A 13,585-nucleotide genomic window follows, 5' to 3' on the forward strand; every position below is an offset into this window, starting at 1 on the left:
ATGGCAAGCCCAACTTGAATTCCAGTCAACAAAACTGATGTACTGGGACCCATCCTAGTCTTCCTTGATACCTCTCTCATGTATGTTAGGTAAGACACATTTTATGCATCTAATAGATTTTTCTTAACAAAGAGTGTAAGCTACATTATAAGAATCCATGGTATTCCACAGAATCCAGACTTGTGTGTCACAAAATAAACCAGAGTCAGGTTCTGATGCCATGAGGAACCCTTCTTCATTGTCCCTCATTGATTCCTGCAGAACTGCTTCATTCTTTTCTGGTCAGGCTGGCATTCTTTGTTTCCTTGTCTCATAACGCACAATTTAGAGCCATATGTTGTTTCCAGTTTACATACTAAATATTCAACCACTTAAAGAGAGAAAATAGCATCACCCAGGTTTGCCAAATTACTAATGAAAAAATTCTCACTATACCAGCTAGGGTAATGTTCCTAACTTCAATCCAATTCACTGAGCATATTGGAGCTGAAATTCTGTTTTAATAAAAGCCACTAGTATCCCACTGAACTACATGAATGAGGATGGAAAAGTTGAAGATTTTCTGAAATAAGGTCCGAGAAGGCAATCGTAAAGATTCAGATATTCCTAGTCCCTGTCTATGTCAGGGACCCTATGTTTAATCATAAAATATTTGGAGGAACAGTTTCCATAGCAACTCCTCATCATCATTAATTGAATTATTGATTTGTCCCATTTCTGGTCATTCTGTAACTTCCTTGTTTGTGAGGATCACTGAGAATCAGGGCTAATATCTGGTTGAATTCTGGCTATCCAAAGGATACTTGACTTTGGCATGCATTTTCCTCCTAAAATCACTTTCTGAGTTCTGATGCTTGGAAGCAACTATTATGGCTTTTGACACATCAGTATATACCTTGGGCCAGCATGATCAACTTGTATTGTTGCATTCATTTTCCTTTCACTATTCTCCTTCTGTAACATCTATTATCTATTTTTCCAGTCACAGCATGCACTACAGTCTGAGTTTATGATGATAGTAGAGAATCCTTCACATTTTGACAGCACTCTCCTCCAAGTAGCGTTTAGAAACACTTTGTCTCCCTTGACACGTTGTGTCGATGTAGAGAGGAGACATGATTCTCCCATTTCCCGGAACACCGATATGCTGGAAAGGGCCTTCCTGCTTGACAAATCCTATGGCAGAGACCAAATTGCATGCTGACTGGTTGGCATGGCTATTAACCTTCTTGCTCAGCTCCCATGCCAGCAGGAAAGACAAACAAGGCTTTACCAGGTCAGTAAATATTCCATATAGTATTAGATAAAAGTAGTTACATCTGTGAAAGATTTACATTTGTAGTCAACATAAATTAACTGTCCAAGGAAAATGAAAAATATAGATGTCTACATAATTTACTAGTGGACCACACTGCATAGCTTCAAAGTGCATTGAAGTAATTACCAGCAGAACTCTAGTGATGACAAGCAGTTTAGATTCACTGTGAGGATATTATTGCTTTTTATACAAATGAATGAAAGTGTAAATAGCTTCAGGAGGACACCCTTCTTTATTTGTATCAAACATAGGGCATCATAAGACAGGATGACAGAAACTTTAGGAGGATTCTAATTTCAAACACTTTATCAACTTGAAATTATGGAGGGAAGATACATGTGTTCTTCTGATAAAATCTATTTGCGAGTTAAATGAACATACATTTCTGAAAAGATAATGACTTCTAGGAAACAGCATCCTAAGTGAAATTTGCCTGAGCTGGTAAAGAATCTGCCTGCCAGTGCATGAGACAGAGAAGTGGGTTGGATCCCTAGGTTGGGAAGATCCCCTGGAGGAGGAAATAGCAACCCATTCCAGTATTCTTGCATGAGAAGTCTCATGTAGAGAGGAACCTTGCTGCTACAGTCCATGGGTTCACAAAGAGTTGAACACAACTGAGCATGCTTGCAAGAAGAAATTAATTCAGTTCAGTTCATTTCAGTCACTAGGGCATGTCTGACCCTTTGTGACTCAATGGACTGCAGCACGCCAGGCCTCCCTGTCTATCACCAACTCCTGGAGTTTACTCAAACTCATGTCCATTGGCCCAGTGATGCCACCCAACCATCTCATGCTCTGTGTTCCCCTTCCCCTCCCACATTCAGTCTTTCCCAGCATCGAGGTCTTTTCAGATGAGTCAGCTCTTAGCATCAGATGGCCAAAGTATTGGAGTTTCAGCTTCAACATCAGTCCTTCTATTGAATATACAGGACTGATTTCCTTTAGGATAGACTGGTTGAATCTCCTTGCAGTCCAAGGGACTCTAAAAAGTCTTCTCCAACACCACAGTTCAAAAACATCAGTTCTTCGGTGCTCAGCTTTCTTTATAGTCCAACTCTCACATCCATACATGACTACTGGAAAAACCACAGCCTTGACTAGATGACCATTGTTGGCAAAGTAATATCTCTGCTTTTTAATGTGCTGTCTAGGTTGGTCAAAACTTTCCTATCAAGAAGTAAGTGTCTTTTAATTTCATGGCTGCAGTCACCATCTGCAGTGATTTTGGAGCCCAAAAGGATAAAGTCTGCCACTGTTTCCACTCTTTCCCCGTCTCTTTGCCATGAAGTGATGGGACCAGATGCCATGATCTTAGTTTTCTGAATGTTGAGACTTAAGCAACTTTTTCACTCTCTTCTTTCACTTTCATCAAGAAGCTCTTTAGTTCTTCTTCACTTCCTGCCATAAGGATGGTGTCATCTGCATATTTGAGGTTATTGATATTTCTCCCGGCAATCTTGATTCCAGTTTGTGCTTCATTCAGCCCAGTGTTTCTCATGATGTACTCTACATAGAAGTTAAATAAGCAGGGTGACAATATACAGCCTTGACGTACTCCTTTCCCTATTTGGAACCAGTCTGTTGTTCCATGTCCAGTTCTAACTGGTGCTTCCTGACCTACATACAGATTTCTCAAGAGGCAGGTCAGGTGGTCTGATACTCCCATGTCTTCAAGAATTTCCCACAGTTCTTTGTGATCCACACAGTCAAAGACTTTGGCATAGTCAATAAAGCACAAATAGATATTTTTCTGGAACTCTTATGCTTTTTTGATGATCCAGCAGATGTTGGCAATTTGATCTCTGGTTCCTCTGCCTTTTCCAAAATGGACTAGAATGGGTGAATTTAACTCAGATAAGCAAGAATCCCTTAGAAGATATGGAGTGGCCCATAGTAACCAAAGAGTATGAAATGCAGTACTTGGATGCAGTCTCAAAAATGAAGAATGCTCTCTGTTCATTTTCAAGGTAAACCACTCAGTATCATGGTAATCCAAGTCTATGCCCTGACCAGGAATGCTGAAGAAGCTGAAGCTGAATGGTTCTATGAAGACCTACAAGACCTTTTAGAACTAACACCCAAAATAGATGCCCTTTTCATTATAGGGGACTGAAGTGCAAAAGTAGGAAGTAAAGAAACACCTGGAGTAACAGGCAAATTTGCCCTTGGAGTACGGAAGAAAGCAGGGCAAGGGCTAATAGAGTTTTGCCAAGAGAACACACTGGTCATAGCAAACACCCTCTTCCAACAACACAGGAGAAGACTCTACACATGGACATGACCAGATGGTCAACACCGAAATCAAATTGATTATATTCTTTGCAGCAAAAATGGAGAAGCTCTGTACAGTCAGCAGAAACAAGACTGGGAGCTGACTGTCGCTCAGACCATGAACTCCTTATAGCCAATTTCAGACTGAAATTGAAGAAAGTAGGGAAAACCACTAGACCTTTCAGGCAAGACCTAAATCAAATCCCTTACAATTATACAGTGGAAGTGAGAAATAGATTTAAGGGACTAGATCTGATAGACAGCGTGCCTACTGAACTATGGATGGAGGTTTGTGACATTGTACAGGAGACAGGGATCAAGACCATCCCCAAGAAAAAGAAATGCAAAAAAGCAAAATGGCTGTCTGAGGAGGCCTTACAAATAGCTGTGAGAAGAAGAGAAGTGAAAAGCAAAGGAGAAAAGGAAAGACATAGCCATTTGAATGCAGAGTTCCAAAGAATAGCAAGGAGAGATAAGAAAGACTTCCTCGGTGATCATTGGAAAGAAATAGAGGAAAATAATAGAATGGGAAAGACTAAAGATCTCTTCAAGAAAATTAGAGATACCAGGGGAACATTTCATGCAAAGATGGGCTTAATAAAGGACAGAAATGGTATGGACCTAACAGAAGCAGAAGACATTAAGAAGCGGTGGCAAGAATACACAGAACTGTGCCAAAAAAAAAAAAAAAAAAAAAATTCATGACCCAGACAATCACTATGGTGTGATCACTCACCTAGAGCCAGACAGCCTGGAACGTGAAGTCTAGTGGGCCTTAGGAAGCATCACTACAAACAAAGCTAGTGGAGGTGATGGAATTCCAGTTGAGCTATTTCAAATCGTAAAAGATGATGCTGTGAAAGAGCTGCACTCAATATGCCAGCAAGTTTGGAAAACTCAGCAGTGGCCACAGGACTGGAAAATGTGAATTTTCATTCCAATCCCAAAGAAAGGCAAAAGAAGAAATATGTACATTAAAATATTGGCCCAAGAAAAATACAGGAATTTAACAATTTAACATATGTTATTCTAACAACAGAATTTTAGCATTCAAATGAATCAAATGTATCCTTCTGGTTTGCGCTTCTATTCTAGTAGAACAGATGAACGGAGAAGTGAAGCTTACATTTTGAGAATACAGAGCAAATAGAAGACCTACTCAAAACTAAAATCTTAGTATTATGACTGTTACTAGAATATTCATTAATTTACCATTCTCCTTAAGAAGAATCATTCAAAATGTCTAGCACATTTCCTAACACATAAGTGGTACTCAGTAAATATTTGTGGAATGGATTAATGAATGGTTGAATATTTATTATCTTCAATGGAAAAATCAAGTTTCAGAGAAATAGAAGAGTCCTCTTACCTAATCACTCTATAATTCAGTAAGGAAATAGAACTCAATATATTTAGAGCTCTTATTTTAAGTCAGTTATTCCAGACACAATAAAAGTTTTCCTGAAGAATATTTTATTACTGCCACTTAAATGAACATCCACTGTAATTTTGGAATGTGAAGTTATGAATACTTGCGTCTTTTTCAGTCTAAATGGTGCTTGCAAGACATGGACAACTTTTGGAATTTGACCTTTTCAGCCTACTTTGTTGAGTTGCTTCACTGACTTTGCATAGTTTTCATCTTCTGAACTGTGAAGTTAAGTTGAAAGTAAATGTATATATTCATCTTAATAAATATATGAAGTGAAGAGGATTATCACTAATCTTTTCTTTCTATTCCCAAAATCAAGAAAGATACCATTATGATTCAATTACTTTTTTTTTTTTTCTCTCTTTTTTTTTTTTTTTTTTTTTAATTTTTATTTTTCAGTGGGTTTTGTCATACATTGATATGAATCAGCCATAGAGTTACACAAATTCCCCATCCCGGTCTCCCATCCCACCTCCCTCTCCACCCGATTCCTCTGGATCTTCCCAGCCCAACAGGCCCGAGCACTTGACTCATGCCTCCCACCTGGGCTGGTGGTCTGTTTCACCACAGATAATATACATGCTCTTCTTTCGAAACATCCCACCCTCACCTTCTCCCACAGAGTTCAAAAGTCTGTTCTGTACTTCTGCGTCTCTTCTTCTGCCCTGCATATAGGGCCATCGTTACCATCTTTTTAAATTCCGTATATATCTGTTAGTATATTGTAATGTTCTTTATCTTTCTGGCTCACCTCACTCTGTATAATGGGCTCCAGTTTCATCCATCTCATTAGAACTGATTCAAATGAATTCTTTTTAATGGCTGAGTAATATTCCATGGTGTATATGTACCACAGCTTCCTTATCCATTCATCTGCTAATGGGCATCTAGGTTGCTTCCATGTCCTGGCTATTATAAACAGTGCTGCGATGAACATTGGGGTGCACGTGTCTCTTTCAGATCTGGATTCCTCAGTGTGTATGCCCAGAAGTGGTATTGCTGGGTCATATGGCAGTTCTATTTCCAGTTTTTTAAGAAATCTCCACACTGTTTTCCATAATGGCTGTACTAGTTTGCATTCCCACCAATAGTGTAAGAGGGTTCCCTTTTCTCCACATCCTCTCCAGCATTTATTGCTTGTAGACTTTTGGATAGCAGCCATCCTGACTGGCGTGTAATGGTACCTCATTGTGGTTTTGATTTGCATTTCTCTGATAATGAGTGATGTTGAGCATCTTTTCATGTGTTTATTAGCCATCTGTATGTCTTCTTTGGAGAAATGTCTGTTTAGTTCTTTGGCCCATTTTTTGATTGGGTCATTTATTTTTCTGGTATTGAACTGCAGGAGTTGCTTGTATATTTTTGAGATTCAATTACTTTTATATCTTTGATAATGTTTTAGTAGTATATCATATCATTAGTTAAAAACTTCTATATGAAGTTGTAAGATATGTATGTGTTTGTATATGTGTGTGCATAAATAGAACTTAAAATGACAAATCATGATTGACCATTTCTATGTTTCATTTGCAGACCATTCCTTTTCCCAACAAAATAATTGGTTCTCATTGAATATCATCAGTTTCAACTAATAATATCTACAATGTCAAAACACATGATGATTATTCAGCTAATTAACCAAGAGCTTCCCTAGTGGTTCAGAGGGTAAAGCATCTGCCTGCAGTGCGGGAGACCTGGGTTCAATCCCTGGGTCGGGAAGATTCCCTGGAGAAGGAAATGGAAACCCACTCTGATACCCTTGCCAGGAAAATCCCATGGACGGAGGAGGCCGGTAGGCTACAGTCCATGGGGTCGCAAAGAGACGGACAGACTGAGCGACTTCACTTTCACTTTTTCACTTTCTTTAATGAAGAATAGCAATTCCACCATTAGCTAAGAAAAAAAAAAAAAAAAGACTGATATTTGAAAGGGAAATCACGGACAATATCATATGACAATTGTAACAGAGAATCAGTCATCCCAACATTTGGTCTACTGTTTTATTGCAACTATGTTTTTACATGGGACCAGAGCTGCTAAAAATAAGGACCCACTTTCAGCTAGATGATACTACATCAATAATTTTCAATAAAGGAGATTCAAGCAAAAATGTCCAGTAGCAGGTTTTTTATAACTTTAGCTTAAAAGACAGTTATTACTCACCTTGGCCCATTTAATTATAATTGTCTTCCTCTTTTTTGGGTTGTGAACATCATGTGAACATGATGGCAAGATTTGGATCAGTTGTACTGAATTATGATAATATTGGAAATAGCATTCAAGCAAATGGGAAGAATAAAGTCAGAAAGATCCTTGTTCCATGAGGAAACTTATGGAGAAGTTTGCCCAGACAGTTTTTGAACTATCCTCCTCTGTACCTACTTCGAGACTAGGATAAATTATATATTGAATTTAAAATTTTGTTACATAATGATTCTCTAATAAACAAATTCAATTATTTATTTATAAAAGTCATTTGTATCTAAGAAAAGTTTGTATCTGTTACTACATTCAATTGGGGGGATATACATATTCATAAATATGAAGAAATGTGCTAAAATATTATTATTCTGGAAAATCTAAGAATTTTTCATTTTTATTTGGCACCTCAATTATTCTTACCTTGCTAGAGTTAATATGTGCATAGGGAATAATAGTATATTTTAGTCATTTTAAAGGACAGTTACAACAGAAGTGAGTACTTCTTTCCAGTGAACAATTGTAGAATAAGAATAATCCACTCACACGCGCACACACACACACATCCCCACACCACAATCCAAACTTTAGCATCTTACCATACAGATGTTAGAAATGATGGACACAAATAAGAAAAGATTTTGAAACACAGAGAAAAATAATTTGTCTCTAAAGCATTGGGCTGTAGTGTTCTGTGTTCAATATCAGTCAGGAAGCCTCTGGACCCAATAACCCTGGGGGGAAAGAGAAGAGAGAAAGAGATAGACAGAAAAGGAGGGATGGAGAGAGGAAGAAAATAATTACTTGTCCCTGTGTTTTTTTTTTCTCCTTCAATTCACTGATAGAAATAGTAGCCTCAGCTTAATTTAAGCAACACTCCTTTTCTTTTATAGGTGGAATTTCTGTTTTTCAGCCCCTGTAATCATTGAGGAAGGAAAGAGTAAAAGAGAACATGGGAGGTTTAAAGTCTTTTTATCTGTGATAAAGTTGGGGCCCAAGAAATATTGGTTGAATTGGAGGCATGGTTGAATGAATTCATAAATAAATGAACAACTGGGTAAGTGAGATCAACAACTTTCTCTACTTTTTTTTTTAAATTGGACTCTCTGTGTGTATATGTACACACACATACATATTTACACATGGTCTTTCCTGAAATAAAAAATATAAATATACATAAATATATAATTAAATTTATATATGGTAAAAAGTCACACTTTTGTGTGTAACTGTATGAATTTAATGTATGTTTAAATTTGTGTAACCATCACCACAAACAGGATACAGAATAATTCCACAACCCCCAAAATTTGTCTTGTGTTGCTCCATGGCAGTCAGTCAGAAACCTATTCTCCATCCCTGTAATTTTGTCTCTTCCAGAATGTGATATACTTAGAATCAGATAATATGTAACAGTGGAAGTTGTTTCTTCCACTTCAGTACAGTTCAGTTGCTCAGTCGTGTCCGACTCTTTGCGACCCCATGAATCGCAGCACGCCAGGTCTCCCTGTCCATCACCAACTCCCGGAGTTTACTCAAACCCATGTCCATCGAGTCGGTGATGCCATCCAGTCATCTCATCTTCTGTCGTCCCCTTTCCCTCCTGCCCCCAGTCCCTCCCAGCATCAGGGTCTTTTCCAAGGAGTCAACTCTTTGCATGAGGTGGCCAAAGTACTGGAGTTTCAGCTTCAACATCAGTCCTTCCAATGAACACCCAGGACTGATCTCCTTATGATGGACTGGTTGGATCTCCTTGCAGTCCAAGGGACTCTCAAGAGTCTTCTCCAACACCACAGATCAAAAGCATCAATTCTTCGACCCTCAGCTTTCTTCACAGTCCAACTCTCATATCCACTTAGAATAGCGCTTTTGAGATTCAGTTGTGTTATGTTTATCAATGGTTTCTTTTTAAATGCTGGATAGCATTCCATTATACCAAAATTTATTTTTTATTTAAATATTAAAGAAAATTTAGGTTATGCCCACCTTTGGGTGACTACAGATAGTACTGCTAGAGCTATCCATATACAGATTTTTGTTTAAATATATAGGCATTTCTCCAGGATAAATGCATGAGTGGGATTGCTGGGTGCTATGGGAGGTGTGTGCTTCATTTAACTGCTGGGCTGTCTTCCAATGAAACCTTTTCACATCAATAACAGGATCTTTTTTTCCTAGCAAAGCTTTTTAATTTTGATAAAACTCAATTAATAATTTTTATTAATCATTGTTTTATTCTCATCAATAAGGATACTTTGCTTAACTAAAGTTCACAAAGGTTTTTCCAATGTTTTCTTTTTTAATAGGTTTATGTTTTACATTTAAATAAATCTATGAGCCCCTTAAATTTTATCTATAGTATAAAATTTAAAGTCCTTTTTTTGAATTGCATTTACAATTTTTTCAAAAATTAATTGACTATATTTGTTTCCATTTCTGTACTATTTATTCTGTTCCATTGTTCAATGTGTCTACTCTACATAACCTTGATTAATGCAGGGTTTTTTTGTGAGTCTTAAAATCATGAAGTCTGAATCTTTTAAGTTTGTTGTTCTTTCTCAAAATCATTTTGGCTCTTCGAGTTCACATCTCCTTCCCATAAATTTCAGGAACAGTTTTTTATAGTTATAAAATGTCTTCTGAGGTTTTCATGGAGATTGCATTAAATCTAAAGATCAGATTGTGAATAATTGGCATCTAAGCTATGTTGACTCTTCCTATCCAAGAGTGCTTTTTTTGAACTATGCAATAAAATATTAATATAAAACTGGTTCTTTGAAAAGTCAAAGTAAAATATCCCACAGGGATCCCTAATTTATGTGGTAGTTGTCATATGTGTTTTATATACATAATTTGAAAAAAAAATAGGCAATGTATTAATTTTTGCTTTCAATAGTCATACATACGTTATTTATTTGACTTTTTTCTTGTTTCTTGTTTCTTGAGGTAAGCTTGTATTGCTATGAACCTTCCCCTCAGCACTGCTTTCACTGAGTCCCAAAGGTTTTGAGTTGTTGTGTTTTCATGTTCATTCATTTCCATGCAGATTTTTCTTTCTTTTTTTTATTTCTTCTGTGATTTGTTGGTTATTCAGAAGCATGTTGTTTAGCCTCCATATGTTGGAATTTGTAATAGTTTTTTTTTCCTATAGTTGACATCTAATCTTACTGCATTGTGATCAGAGAAGATGCTTGGAATGATTTCAATGTTTTTTTTAATTTACCAAGGCTAGATTTATGGCCTAGGATGTGATCTATCCTGGAGAATGTTCTGTGTGCACTTCAGAAAAAGGTGAAATTCATTATTTTGGGGTGAAATGTCCTATAGATATCAATTAAGTCTAACTGGTCCATTGTATCATTTAAAGTATGGGTTTCCTTGCTAATTTTCTGTTTAGTTGATCTATCAAGAAAAAAGTCAAATAAATAACCTAATTATACATTTAAAGCAACTAGAAAAGAAAGAAATGAAGAACCTCAGGGTTAGTAGAAGGAAAGAAATCATAAAAATTAGGGCAGAAATAAATGCAAAAAAAACAAAAGAGACCATAGCAAAAATCAACAAAGCCAATAGCTGATTATTTGAGAAGATAAATAAAATAGACAAACCATTAACCAGACTCATCAAGAAAAAAAGAGAGAAGAATCAAATCAACAAAATTAGAAATGGAAATGGAGAAATCACAACAGACAACACAGAAATACAAAGGATCATAAGAGACTACTATCAGCAACTATGTGTCAATAAAATGGACAACTTGGAAGAAATGGACAAATTCTTAGAAAAGTATAACTTTCCAATACTGAACCAGGAAGAAATAGAAAAATATTAGCAGACCTATCACAAGCACGGAAATCAAAACTGTAATCAAAAATCTACCAGCAAACAAAAGCCCAGGACCAGACAGTTTCACAGCTGAATTCTACCAAAAATTTAGAGAAGTACTTACACCTAGCCTACTCAAACTCTTCCAGAAAATTCCAGAGGAAGGTAAACTTCCAAACTCATTATATGAGGTCACCATCACCCTAATTCCAAAACCATGCTAAACACAAAAAAAGAAAACTATAGGCCAACATCACTGACGAACATAGATGCAAAAATCCTTAACAAAATCCTCGCAAACAGAATCCAACAGCATATTAAAAAGGTCACACATCATGACCAAGTGGGCTTTATCCCAGGGATGCAAGTATTCTTTAATATCCACAAATCAGTCAATGTGATATGCCACATCAACAAATTGAAAGATAAAAGCCATATGATTATCTCAATAGATTCAGAGAAAGCCTTTGACAAAATTCAACATCCATTTATGATAAAAAAAAAAAAAACCCTCCAGAAAGCAGGAATAGAAGGAACATACCTCAACATAATAAAAGCTATATATGACAAACCCACAGCAAGCATCACCCTCAATAGTGAAAAATTGAAAGCATTTCCCCTAAAGAGAGGAACAAGACAAGGGTGCCCACTCTCACCACTACTCAGCATAGTTATGGAAGTTTTAGCCACAGAAATCAGAGAAGAAAAAGAAATAAAAGGAATCCAGATCAGAAAAGAAGAAGTAAAACTCTCACTGTTTGCAGATAACATGATCCTCTACATAGAAAACTCTAAAGACTGCACCAGAAAATTACTAGAGCTAATCAATGAATATAGAAAGTTGCAAGATATAAAATTAACACAGAGAAATCCTTTGCATTCCTATACACTAACAATGAGAAAATAGAAAGAGAAATTAAGGAAACAATTCCATTCACCATTGCAACAAAAAGAATAAAATCTTTTAGGAATAGATCTACCTAAAGAAACAAAAGACCTATATATAAAAACTAGAAAACACTGATGAAAGAAATCAAAGAGGACACAGACAGATGGAGAAATATACCATGTTTGTGGATCAGAAGAATCAATATAGTGAAAATGAGTATACTACCCAAAGCAATCTATAGATTCAATGCAATCCTTATCAAGCTACCAACGGTATTTTTTAGAACTCAAACAAATAATTTAACAATGTGTATGGAAATACAAAAAACCTTGAATAGCCAAAGCAATCTTGAGAAAGAAGAATGGAACTGGAGGAATCAACCTGCCTGACTTCAGGCCATACTACAAAGCCACAGTCATCAAGACAGTATGGTACTGGCACAAAGACAGAAATATAGATCAATGGAACAGAATAGAAAGCCCAGAGATAAATCCACGAACCTATGGACACCTTATCTTTGACAAAGGAGGCAAGAATATACAATGGAGAAAAGACAATCTGTTTAACAAGTGGTGCTGGGAAAACTGGTCAACCACTTGTAAAAGAATGAAACTAGAACACTTTATAACACCATATACAAAAATAAACTCGAAATCGATTAAAGATCTAAATGTAAGACCAGAAACTATAAAACCCCTAGAGGAAAACATAGGCAAAACACTCTCTGACATAAATCACAGCAGGATCCTATATGACCCACCACCCAGAGTAATAGAAATAAAAGCAAAAATAAACAAATGGGGCCTAATTAAATTTAACAGCTTTTGCACAACAAAGGAAACTATAAGCAAGGTGAAAAGACAGCCTTCAGATTGGGAGAAAATAATAGCAAATGAAGCAACTGACAAAGAATTAATCTCAAAAATATACAAGCAACTCCTGAAGCTCAATTCCAGAAAAATAAACGACCCAGTCAAAAAATGGGCCAAAGAACTAAACAGACATTTCCCCAAAGAAGACATACAGATGGCTAACAAACACATGAAAAGATGCTCAGCATCACTCATTATCAGAGAAATGCAAATCAAAACCACAATGGGGTACCATCTCACACAGGTCAGAATGGCTGCTCTCCAAAAGTCTACAAACAATAAATGTTGGAGAGGGTGTGGAGAAAAGGGAACCCTCTTACACTGTTGGTGGGAATGCAAACTAATATAACCACTATGGAGAACAGTTTGGAGATTCCTTAAAAAACTTGAAATAAAACTGCCATATGACCCAGCAATCCCAATACTGGGCATACACACCAAGGAAACCAGAATTGAAAGAGACACGTGTACCCCAATGATCACCACAGCACTGTTTATAATAACTAGGACATGGAAGCAACCTAGATTTCCACAGCAGATGAATGGATAAGAAAGATGTGGTACATGTACACAATGGAATATTACTCAGCCATTAAAAAGAATTCATTTGAATCAGTTCGAATGAGATGGATGAAACTGGAGCCTATTGTACAGAGTGAAGTATGTCAGAAAGAAAAACACCAATACAGTATACTAATGCAAATATATGGAATTTAGAAAGATGATAATGATGACCCTACATGCGAGGCAGCAGAAGAGACACAGATGTATAGAAGAGT

The sequence above is a fragment of the Muntiacus reevesi genome, chromosome 2, assembly GCF_963930625.1.
Source record: "Muntiacus reevesi chromosome 2, mMunRee1.1, whole genome shotgun sequence".
Classification (NCBI taxonomy): domain Eukaryota; kingdom Metazoa; phylum Chordata; class Mammalia; order Artiodactyla; family Cervidae; genus Muntiacus; species Muntiacus reevesi.